The sequence below is a fragment of the Ostrinia furnacalis genome, unplaced genomic scaffold (assembly GCF_004193835.3).
Source record: "Ostrinia furnacalis isolate ACB-3 unplaced genomic scaffold, ASM419383v2 OfSCF1926, whole genome shotgun sequence".
NCBI classification, from domain to species: domain Eukaryota; kingdom Metazoa; phylum Arthropoda; class Insecta; order Lepidoptera; family Crambidae; genus Ostrinia; species Ostrinia furnacalis.
This window is the reverse complement of record NW_021132165.1, coordinates 102,533-114,959: the sequence shown is the minus strand read 5'-3', so window position 1 is coordinate 114,959 and position 12,427 is coordinate 102,533. Positions and strand designations below refer to the sequence as shown.

The following is a 12,427-nucleotide window of genomic DNA, read 5'->3' as shown; positions in this document are numbered from 1 at the left end:
CCACCCTTGGGGGTTGTTTTTTCTATTATTAAATTTAAATGGGACCACCCTTGAGGTATTACCTATACGCCGAAAAAAGATTTGTTCAAATCGGTTCATAATTGGCGGAGTTATCGCGTAACAAACATAGAAAAAAAAACATACGGGTCGAATTGAGAACCTCCTCCTTTTTTGAAGTCGGTTGAAAAGAGGCTGTCAATATTAAAATAGTAAGAGCTGCTACTTCAGCACCAATGGGAAATGATCTACCGACCTCATTGCTTTGGTTATGGGATGAGTGCAACGTCCAAAATAATGCAAGAAGCAATCCCATGATTTTTCAGAAGTGAAGTCAATTTGACGGAATACTTCACAAAACTTAAAACTGAGAGCAAGCGTCATTATCCTGGGAACATCCGACTTCAAACAGCACAATCATTAGTTTACAACACAGTAAACAGTTATTGCTTGTACTATTTGGCAACTCAGAATCTCAGACGCTCTCAGGAAATCCCGAGGCAAGATGGCGGAGTGCCAGGAACTAGAGTTGCCTGGAAAAATATCATTAGTCATAGCGATTTGGACTAAGTTTTAAAAATAAATATGTGAGATAGTCAAACTTGTAGTAGTCGTAAGTGGTAACTCGAGTAATAGAGTTAGGTAAATTATTTCGGTTTTTACAGAATTTACTAAATATTTGTCTCAAAAATCATGTGGGCAATTTAAAATTATAGTTACCATGATCAAACCATAGAACGTCGCCATAATACAGTATTATCAGCATTGTTTTTTGGTAGATGGAGGTAAGATAGCCAGTTTCTCCGTGGTTGAGGATTCCGGGTGAAGCTCGTTTCCACCTTCGGCCTGATCATCATTTACCATCAGGTGAGATACTGGCCAAGAGCTTCCTCGTTGTGGATTAAAAAAAAGTGATCACATTACACCGATTTGGTATCGGCAAATTCTTCATACAAATTAGAATCGGGCGCAACTATCGGCCAACTAAAAGTCGGTGGTCTGCGCCTAGGCTTATGGTAATAATAGGTTCTGCTATGGCAAATGCTGCTATTGGTTTCTTTACGAGATCGAATCAGAAATGAGGAGATCTGTGAAAGAACTAAGGTCGCTGACATAGACCTAAGCAGCGCAAGAAACTCAGTCACTATTGTCAGCTTCCTGTCACAGTCTTTAAAATATACAAATTATAGTCATAAGTATTTATGCGAGCTAGGGTAGTTAAACATTCCAAACATTTTTATCTTTTATATGTATAATCATTAACTTTATAGTAGCCCTTTTTCATTAAGGTGCTTTTGATATGTGCTTTAAATTTATGAATGGGCAATTACCAATCTTGTGCAGTCTGAAATTTGGAACGGCAAGTTTATTTTTGTTTCTTGTATTTAACTTGTGTAAATCACTCTATCTAGTAAATTGCTCTATATTTTTGCGAACATATAAAAGGTTTTCATATTCAATAAGTGAAATTACGCATACAAAGAAGTTTGATTTGATTTGATTCAAGATGCTCATCAATTGACTTGCTATCAGTTGCTGCATTGTCACTGCAGTTATCAACATTATCAGGCAAATGTAGGTCCTTGAAGGTATGTACGTTGTTTAACTTTCTTACATTACGTTGTAACTACTCGTACTTTGCTAGTCACGGAAAATTATTAAGTTTCAAAATATTGTTACACTTTAAAAATGTAGTAATTTCACAATGTTGCAAGAAATAAATAAGTTATTAATACAACTTCGTAGCTTAAGGATTACATAACGCTTAATAAAATGTTTTTAGTTTGCTCTTTCCTAGCATAACTGCTTTTGCTCATCATTTGTTTCCACTGGTATTAGAATCTGTAACCAGCTAAAGTTTCAATCCAACGACCACGAAGCTAGGCGACCGTCCATATCGAAACAATTTTTAGAATCGATTATGTGACTCAGAATCCCAATCCCAACTAATATTATAAATGCGAAAGTAACTCTGTCTGTCTGTCTGTCTGTTACGCTTTCCCGCTTAAACCTCGCAACCGATTTTGATGAAATTTGGCATAGAGATAGTTTGAGTCCCGGGAAAGAACATAGGATAGTTTTTATCCCGGTTTTTGAAACAGGGACGCGCGCGATAAAGTTTTTCTGTGACAGACAAAATTCCACGCGGGCGAAGCCGCGGCCGGAAAGCTAGTTGAATAATAATGAAGGTAACTACGAAATGAAAAAGTTCTGTATTTGACGACCGCCTACCGAAAACTTGTTAATTACGATAAATTACGTCTGACATTTGAGTTATGACTAGTTACTTCGGTTGTTACAACCCACACAATACGTAGAAAACACATTGATATAATAAAAAGTACGTACGTACAATATGTACGAGTATGTAACTACAATCATAATTATAATCCTCAAAGTTACAATATTGAAGTTTGTGATTCATATAATTATTTGCCTTAATAACGATATTGATTTGAATTTTATGTCATGACAAACTCTGAAAGGCCTATGATTGTTACGAGTACCATTAATTTGTGTTCAAAATCCACCCCTTGGGGAGGCCTATGTTCAGCAGTGGACGTCCTGTGGCTGAAATGATGATGATGAAAAACAGATATTTTATAAAAACGTAACACAACGTCGCCGTTCATTTAAATAAACATGATAATAAGATTGAAATACATAATTAATCGACCTTCGAATTAAAATGTAACAGGGTAAATCCGCGAAACAGTAAAAAACTTATGTTCCGATCGATTAAAAAAAAACTGTTGTAGTTCTGGTAAATTAAACTTCTGAATAACGATTCGTACAAGTTTCCACATAAGGTGCCATGATCCATATTGATTAAATACTTCAAGTTATTTCGATAATCAAGAAAACACGCACTAAACGTCATTACCATCACAGTAAAAGTACTGACCTTTGCCGTTGTCTTTTAATTTTTTTTACTTTACCTATACACAGACCAGATTTTGATTATAAATTTAAAATGTACATATTTACCGTGACAAAATAACAAAATTATATTGAAATCGTATTAGCCAATAAAATGGAATCATGAATTGAAATATTGTCACGAGAAATCGTCATAGCCATCGCGGCAGCATCAAAGGTTCTTTAATGCGGCTGCGACGCGACTTATCCCCGCTTGTGTCCGCGCGTCCCACTCTTCAATTCGTTGCTCGTAACAGAACAGAATGCACGTAAAATTTACGCAGCTCCGAGACTTTTTAAACTCCGAAAACGAGAGACACTCGCAGTTTGTCATCGGCTCGCGTCATTCCCATTTTGTGCGATTTTTTCTGATTCTGAATAATATTAGGAACGTAAAAAAATTTTAACTAATGTCCGTATTGTTCCAAATTCAATAAATTCATTAAATTATTGAATACATTTACTTTTATTTCCAACCCATTCTTTAATAGGTACGTGCTTAGCTAGGAAAATAACATAGATAAAATTGGTGTTTAGCTGAACAATTATATCTAAATTTTAGTTTTCAAGTTATTTTAATTTAATGTATTACTATAAAATTATATTTCGTCATCACCATTAACATAAGATCATTACCATTTTAATAAAATCATTACCATTGGGAAAACGTCATTACCATTTTGTGAAAAAATATTTGGACGCTTGTTACTTCTAAAATAACGATTGAATCTAAGGGCCTCACACTGATCTAAAAAGCTCATTGCTTAACCTTTCAGTTTAAGCTAGTTTGCACGCATTCCTGTAAAGTTTTTCAAAAAACGTAAAATAAATCTCGCGGAATCAAATCGGCGGATCTACCCAACAGCAGACATTAAATTCAAATCATGAACCGTTATAAACAGGACTCTAGTACGGTATATCAGATTTTTAAAAAGAAACATTACAATTTTTAATGAATGGTAGAATCGGAAACTTAAAAAAAATTATCCCGAATTCCCGATGGATGTAAAAAGACAAATTAACTGTGGTTTCAGCAGAGTGGTTCTATTCTATTTATCGATTTTGCCCATACATTTTGACGTCGATAAAGTAGGTATATCACGGCGCGCATACTAGCAGATGATGATGGATTATACTAATGATCCTGGTGCTAGAGGGTCGTGCTGTGCTTCTACATTAGAGGGTAGTGATGATGATGATCTCGATGTTATCACTCCGGAATATCAAGTGGTATATTGCACAATATATCGTAATATTCGTAATACACGTGTCATTGCCAAGATAAAACTTTTCACTAAGCGGCATGACTTGCCAGTTTTGCCCATACGACTGAATATAAATGTATTTCTTTGCATGTTTTTTGCAAGCGGAATTAAGGCCTCAATTTGATTTGATGACAGCATGAATTTGTGTTCTGCGTAGCATTTGGTCCGTAAATTCTCCGTCTCATGCATCGAACAAAAAGAAAATGTAGGTAATGTCGTATTTTTATTTCATTCACCAAAAAGCAGTGGGAGCTAGAATCGATTAGTTTGAGAGACCCAGGGATAAAAGGATAGTTTTTATCCCGGTCTTTATTCACGCGACGGACCGAAACGCGGGCAAAGCCGCGGGCTTGAGCTAGCGTATTATAAATCGAATTAATCATGACATAATTACACGCACCATTTAGTTAGCGCAAGTTGATTCAAGTTTGTGTAACACCACTGATATGATAAGTGATAAGATTCGGAGTTGGATGGACTACATTAACATCTTTTGCCTATGGCTTCGCTCGCGCGAAATTTTGCTTATCGCAAATCATGATAAATTATAGTTGGGAATAAATTAAACATTACTGTAAAGTTTCATTAAAATCCGTTGCGAAGTTATTTCATAAAAGTGTCACAAACATTCATCCATCATAACTTTCACATTTAATAAAAAAATAAAAAGAAGTTTTAAAGAACACTTTTTAAGAAGTCTAAAGAACGTTTCTTCTAAAAACTTTTTTCTTACTTGTACCTACTAAATAATATGAAATGACTAGTCGCTGTTTCTAAAGTATTTTTATAAGACAAGCCAGACATAATAATTTTAAACCAATTAAGCCCGTCTGACCCTGACTGAGGCCCAGAATAATCGGAACTTTAATAATTATTTTCTTGAAAGATGTGTTTTAATAGAGTTTTGGTAATTTTCTCTTAGTGTTTCAGTAAAATTTAAAATTTTGACTGGAATTTTTTGCATTAAAATATGAATTTAGAAGCCGATTAATCAAAATGTTATATTAAATCAATAAAACTAATTAAGAACAACTTACTGTTTACATTATTATCTTCTTTAAATGCAGATGACAATTTAATTAATTAATATACAATAAAATAACTTATTCACGACACTATCATAGAATAAATTATACTATAATTTGTTCAAAAAGTTGTACTTTTAAATATTCACGCCACAATTTATCATGTTTTTTTATTTGCATATTTCTGTCCTGTCATTAAATTAGTTATGATTTACTCGTAATTATCGGTACCTATAGGCGAAAATATTTACTGCATTTTCTATTTTATTACCATTTATAATTAAATGATTAATATTAAAGTCGACATAATATTATCATAAATGACCAATTAATTAAATTGATTTAACACGCACCGAATCACGATGTAGAAATCACAACTGAATTAAAATTATTAAACATTTAAACCTGTATTACATGACAAAATAAAAAAAAAGAAAATCACTAAAAAAAAGAAAAAATGTAGGTACCTGTGTAAAATTTTCCGGTACAGAAGCACTAAGAAAATTCACAGAAAAGGTTTTTTTATACGGTCACTTCAACGTTCCGAAGTACGAACTCGCGGCGACGAGACGTGCTCTCTCTACGGCAGCCGGCGGCCAACTGATGTTTACGGACCGACAACAAATGTAGGTAACGTTATACAATACCGGTAATGCGGTAGGTCTGCCGGCAACGAGTTTGTTGCACTTCTTTAAGCACGTGCTCTGGCAAATAATTAGTGATTTTTAATTTAGATTTTCGTTTGTAAAATATTGGAGGACTTATTAACCACTTTTTAAAACGCTAGTGTAAACATATTTTAATTTTGAAACGCAATCTTCTTTACCTACTTTTGGTGGGCGGAGGTTGCAAATATTAGACATACCTATTTGAAAAAAAAAAAATTATGTGGCAACCAAACCTCGTTAATTTATATCTAATTAAACAGTTTCTTTTTTAATTTACTTCTTCTTCTGGCGAGACTTCTGCGTGTTCTTGATTTATGAACAGTTTATGAGTAGGTACACTTCCGATCGGATTTTCCGCACGCTTCTATGTATGTGCCGTCATCATTATCTATCTTTATGAACACTAACAGGTTATCCAGTGCGGGTTTATGTGCTCGCCGAGTTACTTTTATTGGCACTAAAACATGGTAGGTACTAGGTACATAGAACTTGCATACAACTGCATCAGTCAACACTGGTTTAAATTCTTTATTGTAGTGCCTTTTGCCTGTGATGCATATTTCGGCACGCGCGCGGTTTGGCCCACATGCCGGCTGCCTGTATTTTAATAATTAATATTATACATTACGCGTAGTAGGTATAGTAGGAAAAACTATCCGTGTAGATTTGGGATAACACAGAACACATCTACTATTCTGAAATAATATTTTATTTATTGACAGAAATATTTTACTTATTGCCAGAAATATTTTATTCATTGGCATTAGTGTGCCCTGAAAAGATCTGTTCAAAGAATATCGTTCTCCAAGGTCCAAACTATATGCTAAATCTAATCAGAATTCATATAGCTGCGTAGCCGTGTAGGCGATTGGGGTAGTACCAAAAAAATTAACATTTTGAAATCTGTACATATTTCAAATTGTTTATTATAAGATACATCACTGAATAATTTTGGTAATAATGGCGTTGAAATTCAAGTATGTTTTAAAACTTTTAAAATACATTTAGGACAGTCGGACGTAGTCAAAATATTTTGGTAACACATTAATCACAAGCTACAGGTACTTTCGTTTCCCGTCTATCACGTTACCGGTTTTGGCCGGTAAACTCTGGTTTTCCTGCTTTCTACATTTCTACCTGTTTGTTGCAACCAAATGAGTTATGACCATGTATCTATTAGGAGTCCACCGCTGGATATATGAGTAAGCCCCTCTTCCTACTAAAAACAAGGATAGACTTAGCCTAGGCGCAGACCATCGATTTTTCGTCGGCCGATAGTTTAGTCGGGCAGTTGATCAGTATGGGCATGTATGGAAGTGCGCACATTACACCGATTTGATTTGGCCGATTCTTCATACAATTTAAAATCGGGCACAACTATCGGCCAACTTAAAAAAAAAAGCATAATGATAAGTAAATCGAGGCAGGACAAACTTGACCTTCACTGGTTGGGGTTTTATTGGCGGTCAAGCTGTAGATCCTGGCTACACAGGAGTTGCAGTAGTGGAACGAGAGGTGGGAATAGTCCCGTAAGTAAATCGAGGCGACCAATAGTCCAACTTAACGGTGTCGGTATCAGACTGGATGGTTTGAAGTATTTTGGTGGATCCACTCACTACTAACACAAGCATATAATTAAAAATTAGCTTAACTGGAGGGGTTAACAGGAATATTAGTAATTTGTACACTACGAAATACTGAAAAAAAACAAAAGAAAAAAAAAAATACAAATCTAGTAAAGAAAAAGACAATGTTGTATAACAAAATTGACCTTCAAAATAGGTAAGTCGCAATTAACTAACGAAAATATTGAAACAATACTACACAAGCGTGACAATAGAAGAGGGTACGGTTGGAAAACGATTTTCGATGTATAAAAACATTCGGTTGTTTTAGTTTACGATGTCCGTGAAAGAGAAGAAACTTCCGTGGAAAGAAATATAACAATTCTTGGTTTTTAAAAGAGTTCTTGTTGCTTATAATATTTAGAAAAGATTGAGATAATATATTATGGTTTGTAATTTTGTGTTATGAAACATCAAACGACACTCAAGGATGTATAAAAAAATAATTAAGTGCCAAATATTGGTCTAAATTGAATAAAAAAATAAACATTTTAATTTTCAAAACACATATTTTATTCTTGAATGTGACGTAATAATTTTGAATTACTAAATAAGTCAGAACTTGTAACAACTATAATTAAGTTTTTTATCATTATAGTTTATGTATAATGTAAATAAACATTGTTTTACAATGATAACGCACTGAAACAATGATGTTCATTATGAATCGGATTTTTTTTTATCATTGGTGTATTAATCAAATCACCTAATTAGCGGTATTTTTCCATTTTTAATGACATTACAATATTCCTAGAAAACTATACTTCCTATTAATTTACATTCATAAGGTTTTTTTTTTGCTTAGCCCAATATTTGATTGGTAGAGTTTACATGTGGATTTATGCGTTTTGTAAACCTTAATTTTATTTGTGCCCTTATTGGCCCATTTATTGCCCCGAAGCAGTGATAGGGTTCACACAGGGACGTATAAAAGTACTTTTTAAAAGGCTACTAGCAAAAATAAATTGTTTTTTTTATGATGTATAATATGATAAGCATGTAAAGAATAGTATAGTTGTATAGATGTTCTGATCTATAAATAAACCCGGTAATCAATGAGATAAAACACCTGTGAATTATCGTACCTTTGGGCGATAATTATCTACTACTGCGCACAACTTGTCCTTCCCTATAACTGCGTAGTCAGTGAAGGGCTTAGCACCAAACATGTGTGTAGTATCGAAATACTATAATGGTTCTGTATAGTTTTCAAGTTTTTTAACAAAAAAAAGTAATTTAAACATAAGAAAAAGAAAGAAAGAAAAAACGAAATAAAAACTACATTTATTTTGTTAGTACTTTGTAAAAAAAAATAATAGACAGCTCTAGTTGTTATTGCAAATTAAAATACGAAAAAAATGGTTTAACAATGACTTCAGTACTGGTCCCCAAAAGTGTAATAATTTGATTTTGTAATTATAGTTTTGTTTATTAATTTTTATCGAGTATTATTAGCAATAATACTTTGCAAGGTCGCACTATATCGAGTTGAGGTATTCCTGCTGCGAACTATGTTGTCACAGTAAAAGGGAAAATAAATATTATTTATGTCTTCAAAATATTTTTGATTTTACCGTCCAAAGCATACATTTGAAAATACAGAAAAAAACCTTAAAAAAATCAATTAAAAGAAAATTGCGGCAAAAAATAGCAAATAATAAAAATAAAAGTGTCAAAAATCCTACAGCAAGGAAAGTAGGTGGCACTATATGCAGCAGGAGCTTGAAAATTCGTATTTATGATGCGTAGGCGCACGGTAAAAATGAAGCTGGTTTACTTTTCTATTTTACTGTGATGGTGGGCTTCGTCATTGACTATGACCGTGAGATAAAAAAAACTATACGTGATACGCAGTATCTGGAATATTTGGTGTGGACACACAAACGACACAAGAGATACTTTAACGTAGGTATGAAGATTGACAATTCAAAACCTAATTTTTTGTTTCTGTAATACAAGGCAGGTATTTGATCGCAATCGCACCGTGTTAATTGAGATGCAATCTAGGATGGTACATATCTGCCCTGTAAGTGCCTATTCAATCTCGCCTTGAAAAGGCCCGGATTAGTGTTCAGGAAAGACAGCAGCAGGCAGCGAATTCCAGTCCCTTTCGCATTATAAAAGAGTTATATTTATTTGAATCATATTTGACAAATATTTTGGCACTTATGACCGTCAAAATAATAATTATATGGTTTTTGAAATTTTGATTAAATTGTAGAGAAATAGGCCTTCAGTCATAGAAATAATAAATACACTTGAAAGGTCTCGAATATCAGCATGTACCTATATTGTTTACGAGTTGCACTGTCATTGATAACACGCCCCCCGGTAGTGCAGTTAAAGGACATTGTCAGAAACCGCCTAAAAAACCGCCCAAAAACATTAACCCATCATAATTATTTTCTATTTTTTTTAATACATTAAGCACCCTTTCATTCTAATGGACACTTAAGCATTGAAAAATTAAATTAATAAGTCTTTTAACGTTTATTCTATAATACTATTACAACTTCCGGACGTTTTGGTGCGTGGCATGGTCTAAAACCTATCAAGTTCCATAATTTTTGCCGATAAAATCTGTACGAGGCATTACCGTACTTTATTGCTGGGAGTCCATGTATAGTGATGTTCCTGCGGCCATCATAGACAATAAAATATCGATTTTGAAAATAAAATAAATCGATTAAACTGCTTTGAAGACTAGATTTGCGTTAAAAGCTAAAAAGATATTGACAGTTTGACACTATTACAAGAAGATATCTAAAGTGTCCAACTGGTCGAAGGTCGTAAATAAAATAAAAATAATTAGGACCATAAACTGATATTCATGGTATCATAACTGTAAAAGTGTCAGAATCCGATGTTGAATCCAATGCCGAGTTGTATTTCTAAAACTTGTTCTATTATTTTATACTATTTGGCTGCGACTCGGCGTGACGACAATACAAAACATTTTTCGCGAATCGGTGTTCATACATTCACACAATACATTAGACGCCATGTTGTCATAAACGACATATTATAAAATCGCTGTGATTTAATATTCTTAATCATTAATTTTATGGCAAGTGTCCATCAGGAATCATTGTTCTTACACACAGAATCGTATTATTTCGCTTTCGGGTAGTAATATGTCAAAATTGTTGGTTCTTTAGGCGAACAATGTATGGAGAACGAACATTGTCCTTTAACTTATCAAGGCGTCTAGACGATTCCATTAACTACTTAGTTTACATTTAATTAACTTTATTTAAAGCTGTCACAAATGACAGCCTTAGTAAATAAATTAACTCTGCTTCTGCTGATTTAACAAACCATACCTGTAAATAAATGGGCACTTTAACTGTTACTTTTTGTAACTATTACTACCGCCGTAACTCGCATAACTAATGACCGTTAAGCCAGAAATGTTCTCGTGTGGCGACTACGGGCCGTAAGATACGGTGTGAGCAGCCTTTCTACATGGTGGACCGACGATCCAGTGAAGATCGCTGAAAGCAGCTGGATGCGGGCAGCGCAAGACCGGTCTGTGGAAATCCATGGAGGAAATGGAGGAAACCATAACAAAGCAAAAACAGTTAAATTCATCGTCATATTTACTAAGTGCTTTTAAATTATATGCCTCAGCCTTTGGACATTTCAATTGCTTCCAATCATTCATAATTGTACGTTATTTTGTAAAGTACTAGACAAAACATCAAATAATGATGAATTGACTATTTTATTGGTTTGACATTTGAAGACAACATAATGGACGGTTAATGACAGGGTCTTTCCAAGGTCTTATGCCCGTTTTAACCATCAATCCCTAATTTTTAAGTGACCCCTATGGTAACAACATAACAGCATAGCTGGGCATTAACTCGTTAATCCGTTAATCGTTAATTAACGAAGTTAACATTTCTATTAACAGATTAACTTTTAAGTTAACTTTAAAAAATGTTAAAGGATTCGTTAACTTCCGTTAAATTATCCTAAGTCCGTTAATCGTTAATCCAGTACGTACTATTTACCAAAAAGATACAGCAGGCACTCTGAAAAACGCTAGAAAAACGCGTTCTGACAAGTACGTTCGGGCTTCCAGAACTTCCAGAACCCAAAAGAACAGTTTTTGTTACCAGATCACTAACGACACTTGTTAGTATGTGTGGGACAACTCTTGCAACTGAATTTAAGACCAGTTTTCCTCAACCGATTGAGCTAAAATTTGGTATACTTATGTAAGTACAATGACAATGCAATGTTATGGTACCATTGAGCTGGTCTGATGATGGAGTCATGAGGTGGCCATAGGAACTCCTAAATGAAACGGCGCCATCGCATCGAATTTGGGTTCGTTGGATTTATCTTTTCGAGCACTTTAGTACTAGATGATGTCCAGGGTCCTGATCATGGAGTCAGGAGGTGGCCATAGGAATTCCTAAACGAAACGGTGGAAACTTATCGAGTTTGGGTTTGCTGGATTTGTCTTTTCGAGCACTTTGGTGCTACTAAAAAGATACTACTAAAAAGTGTAAAATAAAAAATAATAATTGAAAAACTTTTTTAAAAACAAGCTTTTATTCTGAAATGCAGTTGTACTAAAACGAAAAAAATAATTGTACTTATGCAAGGTGCAAATAATTTCGAAAGCTTGTAGCGCAAACATAAAAGAGGAATAAATTCCATGCGCGATACAAACTTTCGAAGCTATTTGAACCTTGCATACAATTATTTTTTCGTTTTATTATCATGTGTTAACGTTTTAACGTTTAACGAAGTTATTTTTTTTATTAACGGTTTAACGATTAACGAAGTTAACTATTTGATTAACGGTGCCCAGCTGCGTCTTTCCATTCTATACATAGCCAGAACGCAAGGGTGTGAAACTAATCGAGTATAGTTTGGATATGACTTTTTTTACTAAGCTCCTCCAAACTATACAC

The 12,427-nt window shown here is 34.1% G+C and overlaps 1 long non-coding RNA gene across 1 annotated transcript in view; it reads right to left on the bottom strand.

The window, feature by feature from the left end:
* LOC114354151 (uncharacterized) overlaps nt 1-5,796 on the bottom strand; it is a 14,931-nt gene extending 9,135 nt beyond the window's left edge. The window contains exon 1 of the long non-coding RNA XR_003655989.1: nt 5,674-5,796. This is a non-coding gene — a long non-coding RNA (uncharacterized LOC114354151). The remainder of the gene's footprint in view (nt 1-5,673) is intronic.
* Nucleotides 5,797-12,427: the final 6,631 nt, after the last annotated feature.